The sequence below is a fragment of the Megascapheus bottae genome, chromosome 19 (genome assembly GCF_031878675.1).
Source record: "Megascapheus bottae isolate mThoBot1 chromosome 19, mThoBot2.hap1, whole genome shotgun sequence".
NCBI classification, from domain to species: Eukaryota; Metazoa; Chordata; class Mammalia; order Rodentia; family Geomyidae; genus Megascapheus; species Megascapheus bottae.
The window spans coordinates 40,380,368-40,396,136 of record NC_143527.1 but is presented as its reverse complement, the minus strand read 5'-3'; the positions used below and the strand labels follow the sequence as shown (position 1 = coordinate 40,396,136).

Genomic DNA, 15,769 nt, shown 5'->3' with positions numbered 1-15,769 from the left:
AAGCATGAACATTGAGGATGTTATTTGTTAATTGATATTATTTTTTAAAAATTGGCAAATGGATGCCAAAGTCTTGGCTATATTTTCTATTTGGCTAGCATAGTCTTCTACTTATTTTTCATTTATTTAGTGGAGATATGTCTTCATTGATAGAAAAACTAGGTTACTCTTGCCTGATGATAACTGAATGTGGACTGCACGATGAGCTACAGACTCCTGTAATTATATCTCTTGTCTTTTTCTCCAGTTCTCTACAATTCTTATTGTTGCCTATATCCTGTTAATGGGGGAGGAGGGGCGTGTAAAGTAAGCACTATGATAGAGCAGGTGTCCAAAAGGTTCAGCAGTGGTAAAGTGAAGGTCCAAAATAATACCAAAATCCTCTTGGAAATTGTTATTTAAGAAAAAACTTTTTTTGGATCAGCAATTCATTGTTCCCAAGTTATTTTCAACAGCACCATAACCACTGGGTTACCACAGCTGTAGGTTTCTGCATGAAGCATACACTTGCTAATTGAGGCTGTAAGAATGGTTAGCAAAAGGTAAAAGAAACAGCCTTGAATCTCTTGGTGGCTGGTAGACTTTAATTCCTCTTTCTTCATTCTCCTGAGAAAAAGGTGATGTATCAGTACATCTTGACAGTAAGTTGAGGTTATTGATGCTTTCATTCTGTAAATTCATCCCTAATTTCTCATTGAAATTGTGGTTTGACAAGATCTAAACGTGATTTGTGAAGAGCAGAACACTTTGATCCCTTGTTTCAGGCGTTCCATTTCCTAAAGTAAGGTGTGTGTGTGTGTGTGTGTGTGTGTGTGTGTGTGTGTGTGTGTGTGTGTGTATGATGAATATATTGCCAATATATACAGGTAATAATGTCAAGCTTTGATTTGTAGTTAAATTGGTTTTCACCATTTTAATTTTAGGTTCAAAGGCAACCAATCTCTTAGCATTTCTTGTAAATTTAAGTTCAATGGGATACATCTTTAGCTCTCTTAAGCTCCATATTCGTTTTCTCTTTTTTGGAAGAGAATTTGTTGCTAGGGTTTATGGTCTTACAGCTCATTGACTTGTAGTTTAATCACATAAACCTGCCATGTGTAGAGGTTTAAATTCTGAAACCTAAAATTTCATTGGGTTCAAACTATAGTACTTCATAACAGTCAGGTATTTTCTGTCATTTTCCAGGGAAGATTGGTAGAGTTAAAAAAAAATCTGCCTTCTCAAGTAAAACGAGGTTACTATTAATAAAATCCAGGAAGAGTTATGTCACCTCACTCTGATTTGTATTAGTCATCTGAGAATTTGAACCTATATTCTTCCCTTACTTCACATCAATGGCTCATTTATTTGCTTCTCAAAGCACACCTTTTCTGATCCCTACCTCTCACCCCACTGGTAGCTTAGTAACTGCCATTTGAAAGGCATAGCCCAGAGAGGATTTTTCTCCCTTATTTTAGTGAATGCATATTTAAATGTCTAAATTCTTAGCCCGAAATCACAGTAGGGAAGCACATTAATTTTTTGCAATGAATGCTTTTTGCTTGGAATAATTTCCAAGCCAATTGATTCTCCAACAGAGTCATCTCTGCTTTTACCTAAAAGCTACAAAGAATTATTTAGTTATCTTTACTCAAATAACAGTGGGAATGGTGGGGAATGTAGAGTAGGGAAAGACATATCATCTACTCCTCCTTTGACGTTGACTACTTGTGATTTCCACTATTTTAATTCCTCTGTATCTTTGTGAACACTCGAATTACCAGAGCAAGACCTCTCTCATCCTTTACATGTGAGAAAAATATAGGACTGTCATGAAAAGCTATTTTTTAGTTGGCTAATATTTCAGCAACATTTCCTGTGTTGCTTCAACAAAGAGACTCGTGAGTACATTTGCCAATTGAGTTTTCTACATAAGTTGGTATTTCATTTCCTATGTATTGGGCCACTGCTCCGTGTCAGTTGGAATTCTTACCCATTGCTCTCACAGAATTAGGAAAATTCCTATGGAAATCGGGCTAGTGACATGGAAAAATCATCTGTGAACTAGGTCGTGTGAATTGGAGTTCCAGTATGCTGTAGGCCTGTACCCAGACCTGTCTGAATATACGTCACACCTGCATGGGTATACCTATACACGGCTTCTAAAATATACGTTTTAAACCTTTGCTGTCTTTGATCTCTAATGGATGATATCAGATCCATTCTAAATGTAGCAGGCTACAAAACCAATGAAAAATGAATAACTCTAAAGTGGGGAAACAGATTTTTCTCAAGACCTCACAAAAATACATTAGCTTGCCTTTTCAGTGATTACATTGAACTTTATCTTGGATCATTAGTAGACTAGCTGGGAATGTCTTGCTTCTTTGGTGTGAGGAAAAAAGAGATTTTTAGTCCCTTTCATACAATGAGACATCCAGCAACCATAAAAGAAAATACCTTCTACTTCCTTTCCTCTTTAAACTACGCTTTATAGTCACAGAATTGCCTGTTTCCTGACTTAACCCTCTATGGCTCTAAAAATCTTAAGGTGTATAATTAAAGGCAAGGTTGGACTTTTGTTCCAAAATGACATTCTGAGAATAATAGAACCTTTTCACTGGAAGGCTACCTTGCACATTTTCCCATTCACATCTTCTCTCCCCAGTGTGGACCCCATGTCTTTCTACTGACTTACATTTCAGTTATTAATTATTGTGTACTTTTGAAATAATTTTGCTCTATCTCTTCTTTTTAAAAATAAGAAAAATAGGGGCCAGGAGTTTGGCCTAGTGGTTAAAGTGCTTGCCTAGCATGCATGAACACCCGGGTTCGATTCCTCGGTACCACATATAGAAAAAAGCCGGAAGTGGTGCTGAGGCTCAAGTGGTAGAGCTCTAACCTTGAGAAAGTCCAAGGACAGTGCTCAGGCCCTGAGCTCAAGCCCAGGACTGGCAAAAAAAAAAATAAGAAAAATAAACCCGATGAAACATCTTGACAAGATTAGTCATCCTAACAAAAGACCAGAAAAGGTAGAATCACTTCCCAACTACGAGAGCTTTTCTATTCCTGCTATTACACTTAGCTTGCAAAAACATAAGGCTCTTCGCAAAGACCAGCTTACCATTCTCTCTATGTTCTTCTGTGGCAGTGGGACTGAGGCATAAAAAGGCAAGAAGTAAAACAAACTAATTGATGTGAGTTAGGTTGAAAGCATGCTAATGGCCACCAAGACTTGTAATAGATGAAAACAGCTATTAACCTAATATTACCCATAATTTGTAATTCTGCTGCCACAAAAAATCATGATAGTATTTTTTAACTTGCAAGAGAGAAAGGGAGGAAGGGAAGAGAGAAAAAGAAAGGAAGAAAGGGGAGGGAGGAATTATATTTTATCTGTTTTAGAAAAGTCCTTCCTACATCCTACTTTTTTAATGAGTTATTTATGTTCCAAAAGAGGACATGCAGAACTGAATGGGCCCACATTTAAATATGTATTAGGTTCCACACTTAGAGCCCTAGATCTGAATTTTGAAAATAACATACTTCTCTCCAGCATCTTCTTCTCTCCTAGTAGAGTCTCTTTTCGCTTTCCTCAGATAAAACGGAGCATAGCTATAACTATATTTTCAAAGGGATATATGTATATATAGGTGGTATGACATACATTTGCAGCATACACAACTATACATGCATTAACCTGTAGGAGAAATATGCTAGGAGAGAGAAATCAATTATATAACACTGGGGCAACTCCAGAGACTCTGAACAGTACATAGGAATACCAAAGGCTACAGACTGATTTCTTTGTCATTGCACTCCAAATTAAAACCTAAGTGGCTGGGAGAAACATCTGTCTCTAAAGCTGAAAGTGAAACATGACAAAAGGTCCTCTGTATGGGTACAGGAGAGAATGACAACACCTGAATGCACCTGTACAAAATTACATATTTGAATGGATACTTATCATTCATTATTATTCTGTCATGGCCTATTTAGAATAAAGTTTCCTTAATATTTCATACATAAGAACCAGCTTGATATTGTCTCTAAAGGGAAAATTTGACATCAAGAACCCAAAAGAGTCTAAGTCCATAGATCTGGGTGTGATTCTAGTGGACACCACATTTGTTACTAAACCAGTTGTAGAGAATTATGAGCTTATTTTCCTGTAGGGGGCAGTAGAGTCTATCTGATAGGAACCTGGGCTTCTGTTGACCCTCCCCAGCTTTCATATATGCCTGGCTTCCAACATAGCTTGGAGTGCTCTCTTCTCAATGCTCCATTTCTAGGTCTGTAAAATGGGTATGACAATATGATTGTATTTGCATCAGCTGTCAGGGGAAATAAATTACTTTCAAATTTGAGAAAGAACTTTACAATATAGTCTGAAATTGTTTTAAAACAATACCTCCTCTGCTATTACTGTTTTTCTCTCCCTCTTGTGATCCATATACCATGTTATTTTTTCCTTTGTATTTTGTTTGCTCTAAGCTTTTTTTTATTGTTGGGATAATATATAGATTGGTTGCAGTTACAGCCATCAGGTAGTAGGTGCATTATTCTAGCACATTGATCCCCCTTCTCATGGTTTTGTCCCCGTTTCCCTCCCCCACCCCTCCCAATCATCTTGTTTTCCCCCTTCCCTTCCCTATTTCAAATAAACAAATAAGTGTATATACAATATATAAGGTAACAAAGTCAGATACAGTAACAACATGCGATTAACCATAAGGGCAAAAAAAAGAAGAGAAATAACACAACAATCACATAAAATAAAGCTCCTAGAGTTCATTTCATTTAGCCTCATCCTGTATGACCTTATGGATCTAGGTTTTAAGCTATTGTAATCCTCTGCCAGGAGAGTCCTAAATGTGTACTAATTATTACAAAGGATGGAAACCATTGAGCCTATGTTCCTTTGGGTCTAGCTTACTTCACTTAATGTGATTTTTTTCCCAAGTTTTTCCATTTCCTTACAAATAGGGCGATGTCATTCTTTCTGATGGCAGCATAGAATTCCATTGTATGTAAGTACCACATCTTCTTGATCCAGTCATCTACTGAGGGGCATCTGGGTTGGCTCCATATCTTTGCTATGGTAAATAGTGCTGCAGTGAACATCGTTTGTGCTAGTGGCTTTGGTATGTCTTTGTTTGTGGACATTTGGGTAAATGCCATAGTTGCTCTAAGTTTTGTACTAGCAATTTCAGGCTGAGTATCTCTGAGGCCTGAGGGAAAAGAAAGTGTTTCTCAATGTCGCGTGACAGCAGATCTTGATGAGTGTGTAAGAGGGCTGGCCCTGTGTGCCAGTGGAATACAGAAAGTTTTTGTTTGCAGGTAAATGGACCACAAAGGGTCAATCTTGGGATAACCCTCTCATTAGGGTTTCTCAGAGCTCAGTAAAAACATACTTCGGCCTCTTTGAGCTTTACTTTGATTGCACAGTCCTTGCTTTTGTTTTTATCCCTCAAGTCGGCCGCCTTATTCCAGGTAGCTCTGGTAAATCAGAAGGACAAATTTCATCAAAAGTAATAGCTGTGGGAGTTGTCTGCAAGTTCCACCTCCTGTATTAGCTCAACTGGGCTCTCTGAAGAGTATTTTCCTTTATGGCAATTGGACAGATATGAGCTCCAACAGCATAGATGGAAGATGAGGAGGGGCCAGGGACCTGTCTGTCTTCTTGCTCCTACCCAAGCAAAGGCCCTCATTCCATCCTTTCCACTCTCTGGAGCCCAGGAGCATCAACCTGGGGAAGCTATAGGAATTCAAACGAGTCAGATCACTTTCAGGACCTCTTTCTTTCAAGCTCCCTCCATCAACCACCTGGCTTTTGGTTGTCTTCAGACTTTCTATTTCACCTGCTTCCCACTGCCAGCAAAACAATGAAAAAGTAATACATGAACATGAAAATTGGCAGGAAGAACGAGCTACATTTTGCACAATTGTCTATTAAAAAAAAAACTTGAGCAAATGATCTTGCCATTTTTGGTTATACAAATAGAAATGGATGATGATAAAGATTCTCTGGGGGCCCAGCAGGATCCTATTAGATCACTAGGTCCTGCAGTTCGCACCTAAAGACCACATGTTAGCACACTTGTTCTAGGAGCAGCCATCTGGCTGGTAATTCCTTCAGCAGGAAACAGGTATGGAGAGGAGAGTTCCCCAATTAAAGGATTAGTTTCCCCCTTTCAAGTCCCTACAGGATGCCAACTACTTAGAATCCTTGAAACAGTCAGTGCTGGGGGGTTTTTTTTCCCTCCTTTCCCCTCCTTAACTAGTAGAAGATTAGCTGGCTTCACTAACTCAGTGTCAAGGAAAGTAACTGTCATTTGTTTGCAAATGAAACCTGAGCTTTCTGCAAATGACTCCCATGCAGAAATCATCCCGTCACACTCCTCCAGAACCCGCACTGATTTTAGATCATTTCCTGTTCTCCCACCTCTTGGAAGTATTCCATGGCATGCTGAGCAGACATTTTTAGTCAAAAAAAAAAAAAAAACAACTCCTAAAAATAGCTGGTTTTCCTGCTTGCTGCCTTCTCTCTAAGGCTTTCACAATGAAGGTGAAACAAATCTGCCAGAAACAAGGGCTCTCTGTGAGGGATGCCTACGATGTGGTTAATGAAAAATCAGATCCATAACCCGAAAATTGTTGTGTAGGTCGCTTCACCATATTTGCCTTATGCAATCATTGCACGGAAAAGGAAACATTTTATTTCATGCCAGATGATCTCATGAACTAAACCATCAAAAATGTCTCGAAGGAACTTTCCTATTTCAAAAATAAGTACTTGATGGGGCCAGGAATTTGGCTTAGTGGTAGAGTGCTTGCCTAGCATGCACGAAGACCCGGATTTGATTCCTCGGTACGCCACATACATAGCAAAAAGCCAGAAGTGGTGCTGAGGCTCAAGTGGTAGAGTGCTAGCCTTGAGAAAGTCCAAGGACAGTGCTCAAGCCCTGAGCTCAAACCCAGGACTGGCCAAAAAAAAATAATAAATAAGTACTTGAATTTGCTATTGTGTTTTTAAAATCCTGAAACCAATTATTATTAGAATAGTAAATTTTTTCGCAATACTGGGGCTTGAACTTAGGGCCTGAGCACTGTTCTTGGGCTTTCTCAAGGATGGCACTCTACCACTTTAGCCATATCACCACTTCCGCTTTCTCTGTATTTGTGGTACTGAGGAATTGAACCCTAGTCTTCATGCATGCTAGGCAAGCACTCTACCACTAGGTCAAACTCCCAGCCCCATAGAATAGTAATTTTTAAGATGATTATTATTAGATTCTAGTTGTAAATGTAGATAACCAATTATTATAGCTGCTCCATAACGGGAAGCTCGAAGCTATTCTTCCACTTCTCTTCCAGTCTCTTGATCACAGAGATCATGTGATCAGTTGATCGATCAATCACTGGCCTGCCTTTTCTCTAGTCTCTCACATTCTGCTCATCATCCTCTCTCACCAATCCTTCAAAATTTGAGATTCAGAAACCTAGAATGCTGTATCAATGTCAGACAAGACCTTCCTATTTTACTTCACTGTCTCATGGACTTTCTTGCCTAAGCTGGCTTCCAACTAGGATCTTCAGATCTTTAGCTAGTAAGGAGATATCTCAAATACAATGTGAGTGTGATAATGCCTGGCTGTAAATACCAATTATTTGGGAGATAAAGATAGGAGAAATAAGACCCAAGCCCAATCTGGGCAAAGTCAAGACTCTATTTGAAAAACAGATTTAAAAGTTGCTTGTGTTATCTGTTTATATGATGACGATATTTGTATTTTTATTTATTTATTTATTTTTGCCAGTCTTGGGCTTTAGCTTAGGGCCTGAGCATTGTCCTTGGATTTTCTCAAGGTTAAAGCTCTACCACTTGAGCCTCAGCACCACTTCCAGCTTTTTTTTCTATGCATGTGGTACCAAGCAATCGAACCCGGGTCTTCGTGCATGCTGGGCAAGCACTCTACCACAACGCCAAACTCCCGGCCCCGATATTGGTATTTTGATAGGTTTTCTTTATTCTTTTTCAGGTAATTCACTATTCATGTATAGAAATATGACTGATTTTGTATATTGATTTTGTATCCTGAAACTGTACTGAGTTTATTAGATCCTGCTAAGAATTTTGTTGCATTTTTGTCTTGTTTTGCTTTTTTTGTTGAAATTCTTAGGGCCTTCCATGTGAAAGTGTATGTTTTCTGCAAAGACAATTCAAGTTCTTCCTTCCCAGTCTAGATATCTTTATTTTTTTCTCTTGGGTAATTGTTCTAGCTAGGAACAATTGGTTTCATGTTTGAGTAGAAATGTGAAAAGTAAGCACCCTGTCTTATTCTAGGTCTTAGAGAAAAAGTTTAAATGTTTCCCTTTTCAGTACGATAAAGGCTGTGATTTATCATGCTGTCTATTTTGTGGATATGAGTTCCTTCTCTCCCTCCCTTATGGAGAGTTTTTATTATGAAGAGGTGTTGAATTTTGTCCAGTGGTTCCTCTGCATCTGATGAAATGATGGTGTGCAATAGATCACATCTGTGGATTCACATACAACCAGTTATCATTGTATACCTGGGATGAACCTGACTTGTCACGGTGAACATTTCTATGCTGTTGAATTTAGTGTATTCCAATTTGGTTGGGGTTCATTTTCATCTCTGTTCATCAGAGGGATTGGCTGGAAGTTTTCTTTCTTTATTATGTCCTTGTCTGAGTCTGGAAGTTTTCCCCTCTTCAACTTTTTGGAATAATGGAGTGTCAGTTTTTCTGTATATGTTGGATAGAATTTTACAGTAAAGACTTCAGGCCTTTTTGTTGATTGGAGAATTTTTAAAATTTTTATTTTAATATATAGAGGGGTTACAGTTATATTCGCAGGACAGAAAGTCCATTACTTCTCATACATATTGATACCCATTCTCATGTTTTTGTCCCCATTTCCCTCTCCCAACTCCCTTCCCTCATCTTTTCCTCCTATTTCAAATAAACAAATAAACATATATATAATATACCAGGTAACAAAGTCAGATACTGTAACAATTTGAGATTAACCAAAGGGCAACACAAAAGAAGAGAAAAATATATAGTACATTAAGAACAACAGTCACTCATAATTAAGCTCTGTTTCCATGTCCTGGAGGTCCATTAGTTTGGCCTCATCCTATATGGCCGTATCTATCCAGGGTTTGAGGTACTGTAATTCTCTGCTAGGAGAGTCCTAGGTTTTTACTAATTGATTGGAGAATTTTTTATTGCTGATTACATTTACTTGTTATTGCTCTGTTTTTATTTCCTATGTCTGTATAACTCAGTCGTAGTAAGTTGCATGAGTCCAGGAATTTATCCTTTTGCCCTAGGCCATCCAGTTTGTTCATATATCATTAGTTACAAAAATCTCATGATGTTTTCTGCTTCTATAATGTCTGTCCTTTTCATCTCTCGTTTTATTTATTTGAGTGCTTTCTCTTTTTCCAGCTAAGGATTTACCATTTTTTTAAGAAACTCAGCCAGGTGGTGGTGGTTCATGACTGTAATACTAGCTACTCAGGATCGCAGTGTAAAGCCTCCCTAAGAGGAAAAATCTGAGAGACTCTTATATAAAGAAAAACAATAGCCTCGTTTTGTTGATCTTGTATTTGTTCTTTGGACTTTCATTTTATTCATTCCTATTTTGTACTCCATTCTTTACTTTCTTCTTTTCCTTCATTTTGAATTGAATTTTTTATATTCTTCTAGTTTTTTGAGATGAAACATTAGGTTATTTATTGTAGGTCTTTCCACTTTTAAAATATATTTATTGCCATAAATTTAAGCTTTAGAACTGCTTTGGGCTGTGACCCATAGGTTTAGGGATGTTGTTTTCTGTTTTTATTTATTTAAAGAAAAAAATTGATTTTTTTCTCTTTTTTCTGTTGATCTATTGGTTTATTCAGGAGTATGTTATATGATTTGCATGTATTTGTAAAGTTTCCAATGTACCTTCTGTTATTGAATTCTAGCTTAAAACATTCTGATCAGAAAAGATATTTGGCGTGATTTTAATCTCTTACATTGTAAGAGTTAAGAGTTACACAGTAGCCTAACCTATGACTTATTCTGGAGAATGTCCATGGGAAATTAAGAATATATATTCCAAAATTGTTGGAAGTGGTCTTCTGTAAATGTCTTTTAGGTCTGTTTGGTCTACAACATGGTTCACATCTGTTGTTTCTTTGTCACGTTCTGTCTGATGACGTCCAACTTTCTTGCTATCGGTACATATTACATTGTTATTCTCTTTCCCCCTATTCCTTTCTCTGTCTCTCGCTCCCTCTTCATCTCGCTCCTTCCCTCCACTTTTTTCTCTCTCTCCATCTATCATTTGTTTTATATATGTAGGTGATGTGGTATATGCATGTTTATTGTTATGTCCTGTTGCTGAATCATCTTATTAATATATAATGACCTTTGTTTTTTCACAGATTCTTATTTAAAGTATATGTGAAATAGTTATGGCTACTCTCTTTTAGTTTTCATTTGTATGATGCATGTTCTTTACCCATTCACTTTCAGTCCAACTGTGTCCTCACCAGTAAAATGAGTTCTTTAAAGACATCACATAATTGGGTCTTATTATTTTTATTCACTCATTATTTTATATCTCTGTATATGTATGCCAGTCCTGAGACTTGAACTGAGGGCCTAGGAGCTGTCCCTAAGGATTTTTTTGCTTAAGGCTAGAATGTCACCACTTAAGCCTGAATTTAATTGCAATTCTTAGATCTCAGCCTTCTGAGTAGCTCATTCTATGTCTTTTTTGTTGTTATTTTGTTTTCACACTGTCCCCGTGCTTGAACTCAGGGCCTGAGCATGGCTCCTAAGCTTTTTGCTCAAAGCTAGTACTCTACCACTTGAGCCACTGCTCCACTTCTGGTTTTTGTTGTTGTTGTTTTTGTTAGCTTATTGGAGATAATGTTCTCAATCCTAACTTAATGTAATTGTAATGCCTCTATATATCACCTTTACAATAAAAATTATTTTTAAAAACAGAAAGAAAAGAGGGCTGGGAGTTTGGCCTAGTGATAAGAGTGCTTGCCTAGCATGTATAAAGACCCAAGTTTGATTCCTTGAGCTATGGCTCAAGGGAAGGGGGAAAACAAGATGATGAGAAAGGGATCGGGGAGGAAAATGAGGACAAAAGCATGAGAAGGGCTATCAGTGTGTGAGAAGTAATGCACCTACTATCTGGCATATGTAACAAAAAATAATCCTTAGATCACTGCCTCCTGAGTAGCCAGGATTATAGAGGTGAACCACTGGAGTCCAACCCATTTTGTCATTTAATTATTTAACTCATTTACATTCCAGGTAAGCATTGATAAATACAAAACTTATTTCTGCCATTGTATTAATTGCTTTCTGTTTCATGTTAAGGTTTTGTTGCTTGTTTTTCAGTGATACTGGGGTTCAAATTCAGGTCCTCTCACTTGCTAGCCGGGGACTCTCTTATGTAAGCTATGCCAACATCCCTTTTTTTGCTGCTGTTATTTTTCCAGTGGGAGAGGGGTCTCACTTTTATTCTAGCCTGGTCTGTGATCCTCCTGTGGACACCTCTGCAGTGGCTTTTATGACAGCCAATGGCATCTTTCCCAGCTTTTCATTTGATTTATTATGAGATGAGGTCTGTTTGCCTAGACTGACCTCAAATCATGATCCCAATTCTACAGCTAGTACTACAGTCACGCAGTCATAAGCCACTGATACCCAACCCTCTCTGCTTTGTTTAGTCAATACTTTGTCCCTTTCTTTGTCTTTCATTAGCACATTCTTGTGTCACCTTCATGCTTTCTTTCTTAACCATGAACCCAGCAGAGGAAATGACTTGTCTGTGAACACACAGGCGCCTCAGTTCCTCCTCAGCTCATTCAACAGCACTGTTTATGAGCATCTTTCCATTTCCATTCCATACTGGGTCTACTTTTTTATTAAATAATTTAATAACGTTGATTTTTACATCATATTTGGGTCTACTTTTGTGTGGAAAAAAGTAAGAATGGGAAGGGGGAGGGGGAAAGAAAAGGAGGTAGGAGGGTGAAGGAGAAAGAGCATGTGGGAGGGAGGGGGAGTAAAGAGAGATGAAGGAGGGTAATAAAGACCCAAAAGTTAATGAAGGAAGTCTATAGGCCTCGTTAGCATATACTGTTCCACATAAACTATTCCTGAAGCTTCCAGAGTATCTCTTCTTCCTCTGGATATAGGGAAAGGAAGGCGATATACTTGCTCAGGATTGTGCTGCTACTAACTGGAAGAGCTGAGATTTATACCTTGGAATGTCTGATCTCCAAATCTATTCACTTCCCACAGATTGTAAGGCCGCTGATGATTTATAAGTATTTGCTTTGTTTTTTTTCCTAAAGAAGTATATTTTATTATAATTATTTTTATATTTTTTTTGCTGGTACTAGGGCTTGGGCACTAAGCCTAAATCTCTTTGTGCTTAAAGCTCTACCACTTGAGTCACAGTGCCACTTCTGGCTTTTTCTGGGTAATTTGTTGGAGATAAAAGTCTTACCGAGTTTCCTGCCTGGACTAGCTTGAACCATGATCCTTAGATCTCAGCTCCTGATTAGCTAGAATTACCAACTTGAGCCACGGGCACCCAGCTGGATGGATGGATAGATTGATTGATTGATTTGGGCAGTTCTTGAGCTTTCTCAAGGCTAGCACTCTACCACTTGAGCCACAGCACCTCTTCTGGCTTTTTCTGTGTATGTGGTACTGAGGAATTGAACCCGGGGCTTTATGCATGCTACGCAAGCACTCTACCACTAGGCCATGCTCCTGTCATACTCAGTTATGAACTTGAAGTCGTTGTAATCCTCGTTGTCTACTCCTTACCTGCTCGTCAGTTTTACCTCAGGTGTATATATCACATTGCACATAATACAGTGTTCCAGAAACCCTTAATTTAATACTCTTACCTCTTTGTTTTAGCCCAGATGAAGCTAATTTAAAATGATGGATAGTCTTAATGTATTCTACTTTCCCTCAGTTCAATATTTTATAAAGTTATCTCCATGCATGAGAATTAAATGTTAATTATTCACTTAACGGGGACTTGTAAGGAACAAAGAAATGAAAGAATCCACTAAAATTAAACCATGCCAATTTAATCACATTTATATGTTTTTGAAGGTGTTATTAGATTAATGAGTGAATAGAATGCGGCATTGTATTTCTTAGCTCCTACTGACAGTGAATCCGACCATCCTAATACATAGCTTTGGCATTATCTCGTCCATGGCTGTATAATTAATTTTTTTATTTAAAAGCTTAATAATAATGCCATTGTGAGCAAATCTTTTATTAAGCTGAGATTTACTTAGCATCTGCTTGGCCCAAACCAAGCTCTGGTGAAGTAAAAGTAGATGGGGGTATGGGCTTATTTGAGGAAATGAAAAGAACAGGTGGATTTCTGAGCTCTCCATTGGTGAGAATAAGTCAGTGCAGGACTGGATGTGTAGCTTTGTTGTCTTGTTTGCAAAGGGAGGGAGGCCAGATGAAAGGAGAGAGGAAAAGTGGCTCAGTGCAGTCAAATATTCACTATACATGGTGAACATAGAAGTGGGAAAATTGAGGGGATGGGTGTGGGAGCCATATGGAGAATAATGAAAGCAGTGATGACATGGATCAAGATGCATTTTGTGCTCATAAACTGATATGTTGAAAATCCATTTGTACAGCCACTTAAAGATAAAATAAAATAAAAGCCGGGTGGGGTGGCTCACGCTTTTAATCCTAGCTACTTAGGAGACCGAGATCTGAGGATCAAGGTTCAAAGCCAGCCTAGGCACAAAAGAACCTGAGACTCTTATCTCCAATTAACCTCTAGAAAATGTGAAGTGGAGCTTGGCTCAAAGGTAGAGCAGTAGCCTTGAACTGAAGAGCTCAGGGACAGTGGCCAGGCCAACCTCAAGCCCCATGACCCACAAAATAAATAAATACAATAAAATATTCAAAATGTCCAAAGTGGAAAGACAGGCTCTTTCCCAGAAGCCAAGCCCGAGAACATGAATCTCTGGGCAGCCTCTCTGTGAACAATCAATCGTGTGAGGGTAAGACGAGAACAGGAAAGAACTCCACAGAGAGCTATGGAGGCTGCAGACGCCTGAGCCCACAGGCAGAAATGCTGGTCCCCAAAGACAGAGAGGTGGAACAAGCCTGTCAGAGGAAGTGCAGGCTCAGGGCACAGCTCCGTGAGTGAGAAAGAGCATCCTCTGATTCTGGGACATCGTTTGCTTATCAGCTACAAGCAGCAGGTGGTATTCAGTATGGATTCTATACGTGGTTCTGGCTGCACTGTGCCCTTAGAGAACTCAGATGTAGCTAGGGCGCCCACGACAAGTTCATGGCTGTGAAAAGCAGCAGAGATAGCAGATCCTGTTGTGTCCTGAACCAAGGGATCATGAATGGATTTATTATTATACCCAAACCTTACTGTATTTGAAGATCCTAACATTGGCTGCTGTAGCTATGAGGTGGGGGAGAGTTCTCTAATAAAGACAGCAGATCCCAAGAAAAGCACAGAGCTTCTTGTTCTTAAAAGCAAACAGCTGGGTGCCAGTGGCTCATGCCTGCAATGAGATGTGAGGATCACATTTCAAAGCCATCCCAGGTAGAAAAGTTTGGAAGGCCTTAAGTCTGTCGTTATCTCCAGTTAGCCAGAAAAAAAAAAATGCCAAAAGTAGAGCTGTGACTCAATTGGTAGTGCATCAGCTTTGAGTGAAAACGCCAACCAAGAATGTGAGACTTTTGAGTTCAAGTCCCAGTCCAGGCACGAAAAACAAACAACAGCAACAACAAAACAGATAACATACCAGACACGTTTCACTCATTCATGAGGATAAATAACTCCTTTTAAGCCAGGGAGTCTAGTCTCATTCTGCCTAATATAGTGACTATACATATTGCTCTTTTATTAAGATCTACTAGTTGCCTTTGATGGCTTCATGTTGACATACCCATATCTACTTACCATGTACCAGGATCAGATTCAGCCCCTCTCTTAATGTCCTTTCCTCCTTTCTTCCCATCTGCTTAAAATAATTGCAACAGCTTTTATTGTTCTATGTTCTTACATGTAGATAAAGTGTCATAACTATAGTTAGTCTCCCTCACCCTCTCCGTTCACCTTCCTCCCTCCCATACTGTCTTCCCCAGACCATTATGGGATCTAGGATCTAGTATTACCTTCTCTTATTTATTGCTTTGCGCATATGTTGTTTGTTCAGAAGCATTGCACACTGGTATTTCATGAATGCATTTATTGGGTTAATCAGGTTTACCTTCCTAATTATTCTTTTTCCCCTTCCCATCTTTTCTATTATTCTACTTTTCATCAAGTTTCCTTATGCCATCTTGATGCACAGACCTAATGTATTTCAATATTATCATTTAAGTCTCATTTCCTCTTCTCCCTTTCCCCGCTAACAGTTCCACAATATAGATGATGTTTGCTATGTATATGTTTATTGTTTAGGTCTAGCTTTCACATATGAGACAAATCATAGGAGACCTGAGTCTTTCTGAACCTGGCTTACTTCACTTAGTATAATGATCTCCAGTTCCATCCATTTTCCTGTGAAGAACACAATTTAATGTTTTCCTAGCTAAATAGTACTTCATTATAGAGTATGTATAGTGTGCCATATTTTCTTGACAAGTTCATCAGTTGTAGTTCATCTGGGCTGTTTTCATTGCTTGGCTCTTATGAATAGTAGGTGCGGGTGCCCTGGTAATATCCTGACTT

At 38.6% G+C, this 15,769-nt stretch overlaps 1 protein-coding gene across 20 annotated transcripts in view; it reads left to right on the top strand.

Moving 5' to 3' along the window:
• Dlgap1 (DLG associated protein 1) overlaps nucleotides 1-15,769 on the top strand; it is a 772,435-nt gene that overhangs the window by 501,404 nt on the left and 255,262 nt on the right. The gene's annotated exons all lie outside the window — the stretch shown is intronic.